A 17,902-nucleotide genomic window follows, 5' to 3' on the forward strand; every position below is an offset into this window, starting at 1 on the left:
CAGTCTCGACCATAAGCCTTGAAGCCGAATGATAGTTCTGTTTAACATATGTCAGGGTTTTGCGTTATAACCGGACTAAATCGCAAGATAAGATATTCCTTCAATAAAATGCTCAAATCTCCATAATTATCGCTCAGTCAACCGTTTTCACAGGTTGACGATAACCGTGTCATCATCGATCATGGTACTCTAGACGTCTGACGACGCTTACCTCACCATGAGGAGTAGTCGACAATATTTATCATCGAAAATCACCAGATGATGGTTTTCAGAATGAGTGCGATGCCTTCATAACAGTTGAAAGCGCCAGTTCATCAGTGATATGATGACGGCTATCAGCATCAAGATACATTTATAGATTGTCAAAGTCAGCCAAACACCGTTCGCGGGTTATAGCAGTCATGAATATCTGGACAAGTTATAACGAGCAAAAGATCGTCGTATTATCTTATCAAAGATCAGCGACAGCATCGTTACATCGGAAAGTCAACAGACAGATAAAAATCAAATCAACAACAACAACAACGACTTCAATAATCACCGTCAATAACAGCAACAACAAAGCAACAACAATAACCGAACAGTCACCTTCCATATAGCGTTTTAAGTCAATGAAGATTGACTCTTAAGTTAACAGACCGAGAAACAGCGACGATTAAAGTCGGCAGTTAAATTCAGAAATGGATCCCGTAATAAAGAACGTAATAGTAAATACAGATGCGGAGGTAACAGCAGATTATAAACAGATCATCCGTGTTATTCCAGTCGTCAATAGCACGCGGTAGCATTGCACAAGCCAACAATTGTTTGTGTCCATGAACAGAAATATATTACCAAGTTGTAAAATCAGCGTTTCATGACGACGTTTTATGAGTCATGATCTAAAATTGCGTTCACCCGTTACGTAATGTTTGCTTAATATGCCTGATGGGGAATAATAGACCGGTTACCACCTCAAGTTCGTTACTGGTCTCCGTTAATATCACGCCAATACTTGGCGTCATCAGTTCACCGAGATCGTCATATTACACCATACAAAACCAATAATCTGAATATGGGTACCTTACAAAAGCCTGAACGGCACACCATATTCAAAAGTACCACCATACTTCTTAAAACTATTTCAGTTATGAAGTTTTCCAGACTGGTCTCGTGAAAGCGAACGAAGATAACCAATCAGTTGACGCGGTGTCGGGTTATCATGTTAGTCGGGTCAGAAGCGCGGAACAATAGATACCGATCGGTTAACAACGTGGGATGATATCAGATTCGTCCACTGGTCAGAGATCGGGTTCAACTGTTGGCAGCCGTAGGGGACACGATGGTTTCACCACAGAACATCTTCATCTGTCATATCGAAGGACGGTTCTTCAACTGTTAAAGATCCTCACTTCGGTTTTCAATACAGTAAACCATAGGGGAAGATTCGTCAATAGTAACCGAGTAAGTCATTGCAACCGAGCGGGGAGATGCTTCCTCAAAATATGGGGATATTCATCATCAGCAACCAGTAGCGACACGCTCAATGTAACCATAGAGGACATGTTCATCATCGCAACCAGAACATCGTCACGGTGTCCGTATGACGTCATCATTACGCTTCCCCACAGTAAATGGGAGAAATATCACGCTCAATGCGTCCGAGTATCAATGCGTCCAGATCATCATGCTCACTGCGTCCATAGAGACACGTCAATGCAACCATAGTTCATCAATAAAAATTAGCAGACATCACGTCACCGCAACCATAGGAAGACAGTTCGCATCATTCAATAATGCGCAGGGAGATTATCAATAACAGCAACCCAGTAGTGACACCAAAGCAGCATGGGGATACGGTTCATCACGGTCAGTATGGCGCTTCAGCAAGCATCGTGCCATCATCTACGCCCTCGACATCAGAACACACATCCCCGATATCAGCGGCTATTCACCGACATCGCTGTCACCTACGACATCAAAGCAGCACTCCCGACATCGCAGTTACGTCATTCTATCACGCTAGCCCATTCCTCGACATCAGCGGTTATCGGTTATTCCTCTCGACAGTCAGTATCTGTTGTTCATACCATCTAGCGTTATCTATACTCCCCGACAGTCAGTACTCTATGATTAACAGTACATCTATTCCCGATATCGCTCCATGTTCATGGTAAAGGTTACATACCATGATATCAGTTATCTAAGGATACCGTTATACACTTTCGACAATATCGTTCATCATTTTACGTTCACAAAGGAATATTGTTCATGATAGTCGACAAAGGATCGCTCCCCGGATATCGTACACCATGCCTTCGACATTTCATACCCTCATAATAGCAGATACCATACTCCCCGATATGTCAACATCATCTATATTCCCTGGAATATTGCTTACATCATTAGTATGGTTAGCTCCCGATAATCATCACCATTGCCGTTCACATTTTATATCCTTTATTTCATACCAATGCGACATCAATATGACAACACGCTTCGTTCATTGTAGTCATAGATTATTATCAATTATAAACAACTGACATCAAAGTTCATCAACAAGCGGAGTATTCGCACAGAATCAATCGTTTCGACAGAACCGTTCTCATTATACATGCATCGCCCTATCGAAGACGATTCAGACATACCATTATCAAAAGTTGCTCAATCTGGTCGGTACTTATCGCCGTCAGATCAATAAGCAGTATAGTATAGAAGTCGTCAGTTTTGCCGAGGCGAACTGAAGCCACCGTGTCAGTCCGGTTCGCGTATCAACAGACGATGAGTTTCTGTATTTTCACCTGAGTCAATATGGGGAAACTTCATCATAGGAATTTATTCGTGGACAGAAAGATACCGATTGCGCAAGGCGAATATTATTGCGCTTCCCAGACAAGTTGGGGCCACGAATTGGGAAATAAATGTCGCCAGTGTTAACGTAAATGCACTTCCGAAAGCCAACCAAGCTCAATACGGTAACCTTCAAATGATGGCACAGTTTCGGTGTACCCAGTTCTTCCAAATGTGTCATCACTTCCGACGTCAATTCAGGTAAGAACATAAATTCAACAGTTTTCAAACACTGCAACAAACCAGTTGAAATGGATCTTTTAACATTCGATAATTCAGGTTCAAACAGTTGCCTCAAACACCGGTACTGTGTAATATCGCTCAATTTCGATGTCAACCATATCCGTGGTGTTTCAAATGCCGGTACAGTACCAGATGAAAATATATCTAAACACGATAACAGTCGTTCGATGGATCACCTTTAAACGTTCCCTGATGTCAATCTACAACAATATCGATCGTCAACATTGACCCGCGTTGAGCCAATCGTTCCGTTCGTTAAAAACCAGGTTCATTATCAAGTTGGTTAACCACGTTCGGTCGATAGTAGCAGGCATGAAGACGACAGTAATAAGCCCAATTCAACTCCGACACCGTCGTCCCGGTTAACGCGGTCAGGTTTTCGGATACCAGATCGTTCCGTAGATAAAGTTGGTCGCGTTACTGGTTAATGACTAACGATCTACCAGGGATTGTGGAGACAGAGCAACACTTTAACACATTCAGCAATATTCGCTAACGGTCATCATAAATAGGTTCAATATTCCACGGGTCTCTGTAGCCACCTGGTATCCGTTTCGAACGGTTATTCTGAACCGCTTTGCTTACACTATCAACATCAATATTGTCCCGCCGTAGCCTACTGGGGATTTCACAACTCCGCTCATTCACTAGCGGCAATATTCTGCAGCCAACCGTTCGACAAAGCTTGCCTAACTTCAACATTTTGAAACATCACTTAAATGACATTACCGGAATATTGCTTCAAACGACGTTAATTGGTCAGCCACACTGTCGGTCGGCACGTGCGAGTTTACTGGCGTCAATATTAATAATGTAATACGCTGCGCTTAAAATATCATCAATAATGTCTGTTGTTATCGCCAAAGAATCTACGTAATTTCAACGGCGTTAATGGTGAAGTTCATTTTCGGCGTTCAGCTGCGATAATGCCGGAATAAAGCAGCAAAGATAAATCACAATAATCAATATCAGGCGTTCAGCAGCCGTTATTCGTCAATGTCATTCAACACATGGCGAAGTCATTTCGGTGCCCCGCCAGAATGCCGGAATATTGTTAAGTTTATAAACCAAAGTCACCATCAATAATAACTCATTGCCGCATCCAGCAATACGTATCCACGTTAGCAAGTACCAATAATGCCATCCAAAATTTCAATATCGAGATTAACGATGTCGCGAGTCATACATTGCGTCAACTAGCATTGCATAACACTAACGGGAGGCGCTTCCCGGTAAGTATTGATTGAAACCGACGAACATGCGCTGGCGTTCACAAACTCATATAATCAAGATAAAATGTGTCCTCAAACACAGTTCACGGAACTCGCGACAGTCAGCGAAGAACTTCGGCACCGAGCACTTCGAAGAATATCGGCCCCATTAAAGAGCTCGAAAGCAACCAACATCATCGATAATTTCAAACGTAAACATGTATTAGTTTACGAAAGATCTGAAAGGTCAATGTTAAAGAAAGTCGTCAGTGTCAGTTCAAAACAAAACAAGTACCGTTTCAGACCAATTTTTCACGTTAGGTATCAATATTGAAATTGGAACCGTTCATCGATTAATAGTTCGAAAGTTGTCTTCGAAAAGTTCCAGCCATTAATAAGAAGATGCAAATGGCACGATACCGCTAATTACGAATGCAACGAAACGAATACATCTGGTTCGCTCGTTAGCTTAAAGATCGCTTCAGGATCAGATATTCGTCCCTTCAGAACCAAGTCAATAAATCTCCGAAAGTTCGAACAGCACGATTCGTATCAGATCAAGATATTTAGCTATCAGACCAAACTAAAGAAAGTCGAAGTAGGTGCCGCAGACGAAATAAGACGGAAAGATTCTGCGAGCAATTTTTATCTCGCCATTATTGGTGGATCGGTTAGTGTTTTATCACCGAGATCAACGACCCTTTGAGTTGGCACCGAAAATGGCCGTTGAATCATTAAATAATCTATTCTCATCATGCTATTCAACTTGCCGTTTTCCGGAACTATTTCATAATTACCATTAATCATTGCCGATTTTGGCGATCTTATTTGACAGCATTGGTCGCGAGCGAGCGAGCGAGCGAGCGAGCGAGCGAGCGAGCGAAAGCGAGCGAGCGAGCGAGCGAGCGAAGCGAGCGAGCGAGCGAGCGAGCGAGCGAGCGAGCGATCGCCGTAGGTGCTCGCTTCTACCGGCAGCACCCCGATAAGGGTCTGTTTTCTCAATACGTAATTCAAAACCGGAGGTTAACGGTTATTAACAGAAGTCACGTTTCGTATCACGCATTAACAGCATCTAACGACTACCGCCATTCTGCTGACGGAATGCTATAAACGGGCGAAATGGATCGAACCACTTAAAGCCATATCTACCTTTAATTGGGCCTCGAGTAACGACAAGTTTTTCAAACGTCTTCAGATTTACCGGTAACATTGCTGATCACCACAGGTCATTTTGCATCTCCGTTTCGATCAACCTGCCGCATGGAAATCTGCAGACAATTCAGTTTCAGTCCCCCTCGAACTCTCTTCAAAGATTGGCAGAAATCGCATCACAGCGTACTGTAACACATCATCATTGATACCATTCAATAACAACATCACAATCTCGTCACAAAAAGGCATCATTAGGTTGCCGGGTTTGCTACCGAAAACGTACCGATTTCACTTTCATATAACCAATATGCGCCACGTAGTTTCGAGACACCCCTCATTTCATATACCAACTTCAGCACAGACGGAAATAAACTTCAATCAACTTACACGTAGCCGATTGTCAGAACATTCTGCATACCCTCCCAATATCATCGTATCGTTTTCTGCAGGCAGGATGGTCCACACGGTGCATGCGCAGAGTTGTTTCCACTTCATATCAGTAGAAGGCGGCGCGAGAAATTGTTAACGCCGAGAATATATCGCCATAAGACTACGCACGCCGCTGCGTACGTGTAGCGCAGCCGTTGTACTGGCTTCCAGACCGAAGCCGGTTTTATATACAGTTCATCATATACCGCCAGCGAAGTTGAATACCTTCATCTTCAGAACACGCACGATACCGGCGGTCGTTCAGCCGTTCACACGAAGTCGTTATTTCAATGTCTTTGGTATGAGCGTCAGAGTCCCCGCATCGCGGTTTATTTCAACACTAATACATGTCCTCATCACCAGAAACCCATGATTGAGCACAATATCCAGACAGGTTTCTTTTGGTTACCGCCACCATGCTCGCGTTTCGTTGGTTTAATAAATGCGGCAAGTATTATTGACCTTTCGTTCGTCGCGATAAGGAATACTTGTTTACTAAACCAAATCAATTTCGGTCAATAATAAAGACGGTAACTACTCCATGATGAATGCTTACGTATTGCCTCAATCCCACATAATACCGTATAACGCAACAAAACCATTCAGAATTTCAAGACTACCTTTACCAATGGCGGCGTTGAAATACCAATTGAAGCCGCGACACGGCAACCGGTGTTCTTAAATTCAAGGAATGCTAAAACAGCCAGCCGGGCACAACAGCCGTTCTTCGACAAGCAGTCCAAATACAATAACTTTCGATCGTCGAAGTTCGCCGCGTTATTTACCATATCGACCGTCGCTGACGCTTTAAACAGTCGCAACTTCGTGTTCAGTCGCAGTGTTGAGCAATATGATTGTGCCGGCATTTTGCCCCTCAGCGTAAAGACAGTTCATGTTGCCAACATCGCCAGAAGCATTTCATCGGGCCGCTGAGTTTGTGATTCTAACGCAACCGAAGTTAATACGAGCGAAGCGCGAGTTGTCATCACTTCCAGCAACATTGTAAGTAGCAACAAACAGAAATCGGGTCAATATTCGTTCATGTATGAACAATGTTTACCAACGAAGCCCTCGACGTATGCTAATACGCAGCGGTTTGGTTTGCCCCAGTTTTCATACCAGTTGGTATTCCAGCTATATGGCGCGGTCTGCAACAAGTTCGATCAACATTTGTTATTATCAATCTATGCACCGAGATACGACAGCCGTGTCACCAAGACCAACAACATGCGAAGTGAGGCGCCCAGCTCGTTGTGCTGAGAACAGCTCGCCAGTACGCGCGTATTATGCGCAGCCGTTGTTTCAGCACCGAAGCCGGTTTTGCCAGTTCAATGAGAGGAATACGTCGCTATGAAGCGATGAATACCTCATCAGTATCATTAGCACCGACTCCATCAATTCCGTTGCGCCCCATTGGTAGACAGGCCGTAATCAACAGCGCCCGCGTCTTTGTAAGATGTCGATCAACCCCAATCTTCGTCAATAATATCGCTGGAGCTGAAGGCCGGTATGTTAACGACATTCAGCGATGCTTCGATAATACAAGCTCGACAGATTTTCAGCGTAGCAGCGAATGGAGCCGTCAGGTACGGTATCATTATCCAAACAATGTTAGCTCGTATTATCCAAAGGAAACTGTAGGAGCACGCCATTTCCAGAAAATCGGGCCAACAACTCTTTACATTGAAGTCAACCGACTTCAGAACAGGCACCAAAACTCTGGTCATCGTTCGGCCAATGTCAGCAGATCACATACTTCAGGATCCCTGCTCATGAATAAATGATCAAAGAGCAAAGCCGTAACTGTTGCCGATCAGTATTACTTCCGGCTATTCCTTCTGAGTCCATGTTTTCACCGTTCTTCGTATGTCAAATTTCGCGGGGAGCATCTGCGCACAAGAGAAGACTTTGCGCCGTTCGACGGTAATCGTTATTGCCAATCATCAAGATGGACTACCGAAAAGCAAGGATTGTTTCCCATTTCTAAAATGTCAACCGTTTCGTTAACATCGTCAACTACCAGATTCAATTCGATCAATAACACACGACAGACAATATTGGTGACGCAATTACCAAAACGTTCACCTTCATTCCCGCCGCGACCAAGACTGCGTTTAGTTCATTGGTGAACAACAATCGTTCTCAATAACGGCAGAATGTTGCACGGCAGACCATCATAACGATGATAGTTAACTTTCATAGCCAAATCGCACTCAATACGATGACGTTCCATCTATGCGCTTACGGTCATTCATAATATATATCTTCGTCAAGGGGATGATGTTGCTCTTACTGATTCTTCGCAGGAATAGTATTGAAAATGAAAATTGTTTCATCCTCCATTGTTCACAATCACATATACCATCCGATACCAGTTATCGTTCGTCAGCCCTGTTTTCTCTCAGGCCCCGATCCATCGCTTTCTGGTCGAAATTACCATGGTCAACACGACGCAGTTGGCAATTCATCGCAACATTAGCCGTATGTTGACCGTATTGCGTCAGAAAGTACCGTCTTCGCTAACCGAATGAATACTATTGAATTGATGCCAACTCCGACTGGCAGCAATCAATATACAGTCATACCATCGGCAGATCACAAAGCATTGTGAAGATTATCTCCAAAGCGGGCTTTGATTGGTAATAATAGCCAGATGTCAAGCAAGAGCATTCCTAACATTACCGACAATAAAGGTCAATAATAGCGCAATATACCATTTCCACGCCAGTATCATGCTCAAGGCAATACAGGAAGGACACGACAAAGTTATTACGGTTCTCGAACTGGCGAAAGAGCATTTGAATGATTAAACGTTGACAAAGTTTCATCTAAGTAGTGCTTCCATAACACGATATTAGCTACATCTTCGTTTGGTACATGAGTATTTCGCAAGAAAATCGATATACGGCAAGTTGAAATTATTGATTTTGACAAAACGCATTTGAGTTCCCAGACAGCGTTGCAGGACGCTGTATCGAATTTTCGACTGCGTATAACATCTTCATTGACAGCAACAAGTCATTCCCCTGGTCAGATCTGGGGAAGAAACTCACACAGATTAACGGTTCACTGTTTTGCCCCGATCAAAGTTAATACCGATTAACAGTAAAAGCCAGCACGCGACTGCATCTGCACGACTACTTCGTTATTTTGCCCCGACCTCAAAGCACACGACTACCGGCTATAGTGCCAGCACGCGACCAGATTCAAACGCCACCATTGTGGCAGTTTGCCCGAGCACATAATACCGATTACCACAGTAGTGCTCGAAGACGCGATCGTAAACAATTTATTCATCAGTTGACTCAGACCCAAACACCGACTACCAGTTACGCAAGCTGACTGGTATTCAAAACGCCAGAATATTCCCAAACACGACTCTTCAAGGTTCTTCATTGACCGCTTATACGGTCACTTTAACAGTTCTCACCAGCATCGATGATGTCAACACCGAACAATCGTCATTAAGTCATCTTCGTCGTCAACAATTTCGCGATCATTCACCTGCAACACCGTTACCGGCGACTTCCTCACGTGCCAGATGCGAATACAACGTAAAGATCGCGGGTACCGGTTGTTAGTTGTCCCCTCGTCATAACCTGCGGCAACGTTAATCGCAGCTTCAGTTCGTTCGGTACCGTAGTTCGGTGGACGCCCGCACAGACACTTCGAGAACATGGTAGCAGGTGGGTCCTCGCGTTCTTCTCGACAGGTTCCATACACGGTATCGTTGCGCCGCTCAATATTCATCATCTCCACCACGCATGCCAGATCAGCAGCAAGATCAACAGCCTTACTGTCACCTCATCGTTATCAACATGCAGTCTTCCTCCAGTCATCAATGCCGCGGTTGCTGATTTCGCTAATTCATTACCACCCCATTCCCAATTCGACGCAACAGCCGTTGAACGCAGTCTGTTTCCGGTTACCAAACACTGTCGAGTGTTAGCACAATCTTCATCTCTTCACCGATGTCCCGATGAACGACGGCACCATGGCCTGCATTTATCATGACCACGGTCAACAGTAAGTGGTGCCTACAGTCGGTAGTTTGCCTGTCAGCAAGTCACAGTTCGCCATCACCGCCCATCGTCTTCGCATTCATTACGGTTCGCAAAAAACAGTATCGAGATTCATTACCAAGATACCTTCAAAGCCAGCACAGTCAAGATGTCCAACCAACAAACAGTCGGTAGGGAATTACCGACTATCAAGACAGCAGGAACAAGATTACCCGAACGCGAGCAACAAACAGCCACGCGAACAACAGCAGCAACATGAAGAAGCCAGCCGCAACGACTCGGAGACAACTTCAGACAGACTTTGATAACCGCTGCTTTTCTCTCGATTGAAATATCGCTTCAAACGCAGGATCAGGGACGCCGTCAAGACCATTCACACCGTCATCGATCACTAAATATTATCAATACCAATATCCATGACGATCCAGGCCAGACTGACCAGGAACTCATTGTTCATAAGAATGGTGGTCAGGGCGCACGATTCCAGCCGACGACGTCATCGCGATTCCCGATTGGGTAGATTGACGTCATGATGTTGACCGATTCGATGCACCTCGATCGAGTTTACAGATCATCGTTATACGAACGTTTGTTTCAAACTCGAGATGGAGAAAGATTTGATATCGTCCTCTTCCAAATGAAAGATCCAGCGGTCATGTAGCTCATGCGTGATTGCGTGCATTTAACATGTTCATGCGCATGCGTTCCGTACACCGCCGTAAAGCAGTGAGTCATTAAAAACATCATAATTTTGCATGAATCGCATTGACAATGCCGGTGGTGAAGAAAGCGGAAGTCAACGTAATGCTTCTGGTAGTTAGTCTCCCTATCTTCAGTATCCTGGAATTTCAGATTATGGCGAGCAGCGAATAGATCTCCAACAATACCATCACGGTGGGGACACCATGTATTTCATTAAGCGGGGATTGGTCAATCACGCGACGACTTCGCACCATTAGTTACCGATGTTTCATCGCCATACAAATAAAAGTGGAATTGGTATCAACCGGTAAGCCCGGAGCGATCGCCGGAGTCGCGTTATCAGAGGGAAATACGTCTCGCATCGGGCATCAGCCGTCCCGACTCCACTTTGCGGGAAACGTATTTTCCCTGAGCTGACTTCAGGGTACCGACCATTGTGCTTCCACTCGAGGGTGGTTCAAATCAGACGGATCAACACGTCAGTACCAGAATTCGTACTTACCGAAAAGTAATCCCAAATATAACGATGCGTTGGGTAGTTTCAGGTGATCAGCGATACACCATCTGGATTGGCGCTTATTCAGTCAATTCAATACGTATTTGTTTATCGATAAGATCTGGCCATCCTCATTGCCGCAAGATGCATCATGCACAAAACCAGCAGCCATGTCACGAGATGGCGGACGCTTCGTTCATCACCGCATCGTCGACAGGGTGACAGTTTCACGCCAGCAACAAAATATTGATCAGACAAACAGATTTCCAACAAAAGCTCAATTGCCCGACACGAGCCGTATACCAATATCGTTAGAGGCCGATAACGTCAACCAGTTAAGACGAAATTAAAAGCCCGGTTCGGTTATTTCATTTCATCGGTCCATCAAGAATGTTCGTCATCTAAATAGTATCAAATGCTGCAGATTCGGGGATAATAGCCAATAATCTATCAGTAATATCTTCGCAGCTCATTTCAGTTTCCTTACGAGGATAAATATGTTCGTCATATTAATTGGTATTACCTCAAACACGACCCGTGGTCAGCGCCAACATGCTTCGTTACTTAAAGGAATAGCCGACAACGAACCGCCCGATGAACTGTAACGATAACAAATCTCACCAGTTAAAGTGTAATGTCCGTCACCCAGAATCGCTGATAATATCAACGTCACTAAGTGAGGAATGCCTGATGTTATTATTCACCGCCATTTCAGTGTAGCCTTCTTCCATAAAATGCCCCGTTATTTCGTTAGTGAGCCATAGGTAACATGTCTGGCGTTCGTTCACTGGTAGACCGTACGTTCTACACCAGTAACTACGTTTCGTCATGTTAGTGGTGACTGGTCTGGACAGTTGGTTGACACTGAAACACAGACCATCGATGATGGATTGTTCGGTTCAGCCCGACATTACAGAACATAGCAACTTTAGCTTAAGACAGGAAGTGGTTTCATAATCGCCGTTAAGATACTAAGCCAGGAAAATGAGCAAAGCCGAATACGATGAATGTTCGAAAACCGTTCAAAGGAGAACAGTAACAACAATACCGTATGAGGAATTATACCTGCTGTACGCGAATACTGAACTGTGGTTTTCAGACTTTCGACCCCGTAAAATACCTTCATCGTCAGAGTATAGAGATAATACGTCATTGATTGAAGATTCCGGCGATCAATCTAATATCGACCTGGAAAGCAACTGAAAAACGTTATTTATCCACAAATGTTTCAATTCAGTTTACAAGGCGAAAGAAGATACCTTCATTGAATAGCCTTATCGTTCCCGTTATATTCAAGATATTTTAACTTCGGTATCTAACAAGATTTAATGCAATAGCAGCAGCGAGTTGATTAACGTCATTATCGCAATATTCATATTAACGCGATCTAAGTCAATGCATGAAAGTTTTCCTTAATGGTCTCAAAGAAGTCTTCACAGTTACTACCATCAGCCTGTACGAGATCCTCAAGCAAAATCAAAACCGACCACAACAAAGACAATAGAAATTCCAAGTATAAAACATCAACAAACAGCATGCCATCCAACAACAAAACCGCTTCAACAAGCATTCCCGCGACGGAAAAGATCACACAAGCCCACCCGACCTTTGCATGTTATCTCTACCGCGCTAGCTCAACCGATGAAGTTCCAAACAATCATCCATGCCTGATATATATATATATATATATATATATATATATATATATATATATATATATATATATATATATATATATATATATATATATATATATATATATATATATATATATATATATATATATAAGAGAGAGAGAGAATAGTAGAGAGAGAGAGAGAGATTCTTTCATTGGATTGCGTTATAGATAGGTTGTATCATTCAGACAACGTTTCAAAATCCATACTTTTCATAAGAGCCAGAGGGTTCACCGACTATTCATTATGAAAATTCATCCAAGGACACCATTAGGCATCTGACGTAAACTTTTCATGTCGTTATAAAGCTAAAATGGATACCAATTAATAAGCTCTTGCCACTCAACATCAGAACGGAGAACCATAGCTACGTACCTTTCATTTACCAATAAATTCATGACAAATAAATCAAAACAAAGATATGGCTTTAAAAATAATTGAGTCAGGACGTCAAGTCTGGTTGTTTACAGTTCTTCAACGATACGATGACGTCGAACTGGACATTCTTGGAACCCGTTATTTCCTCAAATGGCGAATTCATCACTATCGTGATGGAGACCGCCTTAACAATAGCACTTCACGGTCAAGAAGTCATAAACCGTCGGCAGTTCGCGAACCGAGTCGTGAGTACCGCAAAGGGCAGATCAGATCCCGTGTCATCAATTAACAGCTTGATCGACCCGAAGCTTCCCATTCTATCATTGTCGAGAAAACAACAGAACGTATTATCGTTGATGAATTGTCTTCCAAAATCGCCTGATGCCGATGAAGACGAGACACGTAGATCCATGTTATAGGTAGATATGCTGGCATATTAACACAATTTACGGATAACCATTTGTTGTTGATGACAGCCATTGATGAAGCCATCGTTGTCGTTAGGAAATCTTATCTAAATGCCTGATCATCTAAACAAAACGAAGCCGTTATCCTACGGAGTTTGTTCATTACCTTCCAACTTACCGCGAATACTATTGGAAAGCATACAACATGAACAGAACCACAAATTCATATATGCAGTTCGTCTCGATTTCAATATCAGCCTGGCAACAAAATAGATAAGATAAACAAAGTCTCGATTTTATGGCTCGAAGACAGCCGTAATATTCGAACAGCGTTTCGACCCAAACCGATTTCACGAAGACAAAACACAATATCGACAGATCACTTCCTCATCATACCGCACAAATCCGATCTCCGCGTTTGTAGTCAAGCTCTTCAAAGTCAATTACATTTCACTTCATGTCAGATGCCCGAAACCCGTTAAATTTAAGATTCGCACGCCATTCGCCAACACGATGTCGACCATTTCAAAATTCTTCCACACTTCTGAGACCAGTCACTATTCACACAAGAGGTATTACGTCGCCATGGAACGGTTAATACAATTATTTCAACCCTTCCCTGTGACGTCACATTTGCGAAATTCCGATTCCTTAACAATCAACCGGTCCTCAAACAGCCTGAATCTTCAGCAGCTCAAATATCGTTCTGTCTGTTCGGTTAATACGTTATCAGCTCTTGACAGCTCTTCATAGCACACATAACGTCAATATAAGCAATAGATATTTGCAACAAAATAACCGATGAAGAACACAAAACATCCTTTAATAAAAGCGTCATTCGGCATCATTGATACACGCTTTGGATTCCGTTCCCGATCCCCTGATGGTACGATTGAAAATGAAGTTTCAAAAAATACTATAGCATCATGCACCTGATTATTTCACCGCTGTCGGGTCAGATAACATCGGCATGATTCACCGATGAATACGACATGTTTTGTTGCCACGTTTTCATGCGTGGCTTCGTCGCAGCGCGATACAAAGACAGGCATTCAACACATTAACGCTGCTCAGCAGTCAATGCAGAATAACATCAGTAGAATTTCGATTTTCGTCAATATTTCGCAAAGTCTCATCTTTGGATTCAATAATTCAAACACGCCATTAATAATACTCCCCAAACACACCGGTATTTAGCGGTCGACAGATATCAGTCGCGGTTGCGTCAGTCGCCGTGCCAATCCTGAGCCCGATGTCATCGTGATCTCCGGCTGAGAGGCCATTTCTGTGACAGGGTCAACTTCCGAAGCTTCGTCGCAGCAGTGGGTTCGTCCTCGCGAATCGAAGCTTCACGCTTCGTTATTTCAGTACTTTGCATTTTTGAAAACGCAAAATATTGCCAGCCATTCGAGGGAGAAATGAAGATCGATTAGAATTGACCAGTACCACGTCATCTAAGAGGCAAAAGAACAAAGTTATCTAAATAGACGGATTGTCAATCAAGATCCATAACACGATGTCAATTCGATTAAACTGGTTGATGTTCAATATATTAGAACGCCGTCATATAGCCGAGTGACCGCGAAGAACCGGGTAATACCAGCAACCACGCTTCAACAAAAGGTTTACCGATCTTCATCGCATTATTCAACGGGTGAATTTACTTCCGTCGATCGTCACGTCGTTCACCGTTAGATCGCCCATGCCGATCCGGACAGCCCGATCTGCGACCGACATAGACGCCATAGCTTCGAATAATACGAGCGCAAAACTACCGTTCCGACCACCACATAAAGCCGAGTAACGCAGCATTAACGCGTTAACTTCAGAGAATAAATAACCGTTATTAGACCGACAGTTAAACAAAGCCAGTTAACCGGTGGTGTATGGCGATATCATGACATGGCGTTTTACAACATCAAAGCACAGATATACCAGTATGAAGAATGCTTTAATCATCAGGGTTAACGCTTCCCGTTAACAAGATCGAGTTTGAGCAGTCGCTTAAGCAATATGTTCAGCAATATTCACCGCCAGTATCGTCAGTAGGTCAATAAAATTAATGGGTATTCAACCGCCCCATGACCAACGCCACATCATTCCAACAAAAGACGAAGCCAGCGAACAACCATATATAAACATCGACGTCTCAGTCGTCAGCCATGGGTTTCTTCGACGAAGCCGTCAGTTACGCAGTCTCAGAATATAGTTTCGATAAAACATCAGTCAATTCCAAATCGAAAAAGGAAGCCCCCAATGACGGAGACCAGCCCGAACGCAGTTGTCGGCCCAGACTGGTACCATTTGCCTGCATTGTAAGTAGCACCAGCGAAAATAATGTGTTCAGTGACCGATCTAATAATAAAATAGAAAGAAGATAAACCGGTTCGTTAATAGTGACGATGGAATACGTGAAGTCATACGAGCAGTGTTTTCGGCAATAAATGTCAACATCCATACGTTCATCATTATCAGGGTTCAATTCCGACTACAACAAGCATCACCAAGTATCATAACAAATTCATCAAATCAAACCATAAAGTAACGGTTAACGTCAACAAAACGATGACCAGTCAACCCTCCGATATTCAGTTTGCGTACCAAATCGTTACGATCGACTTTGACTCCGACGCAAAGCGTATGAAATACGTAGTACCAAAGAACAGTTTATTGAAAAACATTTAACAGAAGTTCGAAGTCCGAAGAACGAATCGCCTGAAATGTTCGTCGAATTGCGGTTCATTACGCCGAAATTCAGTACGCCATTTAATCTCGAAATTACGCGAGCTGTCAAATCAAAACGGAAACCGGCGCCTTCCCGATAAAGTTTTCAGTATTGAATATGAAAACTGAAGAATGGTTCCGAGTTTATCGACGGTAAAATGAAACTTCAGACCCGCAACGAAGGTCATGTCACCAAACCCGACTTCGGGACCTTCTGCGACGAACCTAGCGGCCGCATGAAAATATATGATCAATCCAAGTAATATTGTCACCACGACCTGCTTCCGGTCATTACATCTCCGCCGGCGTAAACATAATCAATAATTGGTCATCAACTTTCCAGCAGTATCGAATATCATGTTACATTCACCATTGAAACCGGTGTCGATCAACAGTGTCCATCAATATATGGCATGACGTATTAAAATGGTAAGAATCTAGTAACAACATAGTTCGTATCCAGATCATGGAAACTCGATGGATATATCATCGACAGTTGTTCATCATGGTGCCCACCTTCAATGAAAGTCTGGTCATAGTCACACGATGGGTTCGGTGATATATACCACAATGCGCAATATTGTTTAATTAACATCACGTCACGAAATAAATGTCCTTTGTACCAAAGCAGCTCTGTAACAGTAACAACATTTCCTGGCCTTCGTTGGGTATAAAGTTTGAATGACCATCGTGCGAACGATGGTTAGCAGTTACGGTCGTTTATTTAACCATTTTCGCCGAACCGGCTCTGCTCACCATATCTTCGTTCCGGCGGTTCGCATGGTACCAGACCATTTAAGCTTCGTTTCAGCTTTCGTCCACGCTGATGTGGGCGTTAATTCATCGCCGCATTGCAACATGGTTGTAAACGATCGACAAACGAGGGAGAAACACATCATGAAGGGCAGCAAAACGATGGACGTTGCGCCTGGGTTGGCGCCGCACGCATGCAAATATGGGGTGATCAATACGTGTATGTTGCGCCAGTATAACCGGCGACCGCTCATAATATGGTGTTAGGGTGACGATTTTAAGTCACCACTTCGAGTAGTGAATCATCACTTTGTCACGCTCAACAGCCTTTGCACATTGCAATATCGATTTGCACATTACGTATGGGGGTCACTTCAAAATACGCCCATCATCATCATCCGGCCATAATTATGACGTCTCGACGTTACAGAAACAGTCGGTGACGTCAGTAACACGTCAACCGTCCTTCGTTTTGTTAACACAAAAACTGGCAATCAACAATACCCATCGGCCTTTAAGTACGACGATGTCGACGTTTGGGACAGTACCACGATTTGCATTTTTCCGAAGTCGCTGAAGATTTTACGGATGATGCACCAACAACAGCCATAATCCATCGACGACCACCTTGGGAGCAGTTTTACCAACAGTAGCAGCAAAGCTCGTATTTATGCGTTAATTTTTCCACGTGATTTTGATGATAATGCACCATATATTGCGTCAGTGTGGTTTCCACTCGAAAAACATTTACAAAATTCCGATACCGAGAACAGTATTTCCAGTTGATAGGAAGTTCGAATAAAGTTGGAACTGTCATTACGAACAGCTCCTCCATCAGCACGACACGTTTGGAAAAGTTAAAGTCTCGGCGAATAACAAC

Source organism: Haliotis rubra, unplaced genomic scaffold (assembly GCF_003918875.1).
Source record: "Haliotis rubra isolate DU_JTF1 unplaced genomic scaffold, ASM391887v1 Scf1153, whole genome shotgun sequence".
Classification (NCBI taxonomy): domain Eukaryota; kingdom Metazoa; phylum Mollusca; class Gastropoda; order Lepetellida; family Haliotidae; genus Haliotis; species Haliotis rubra.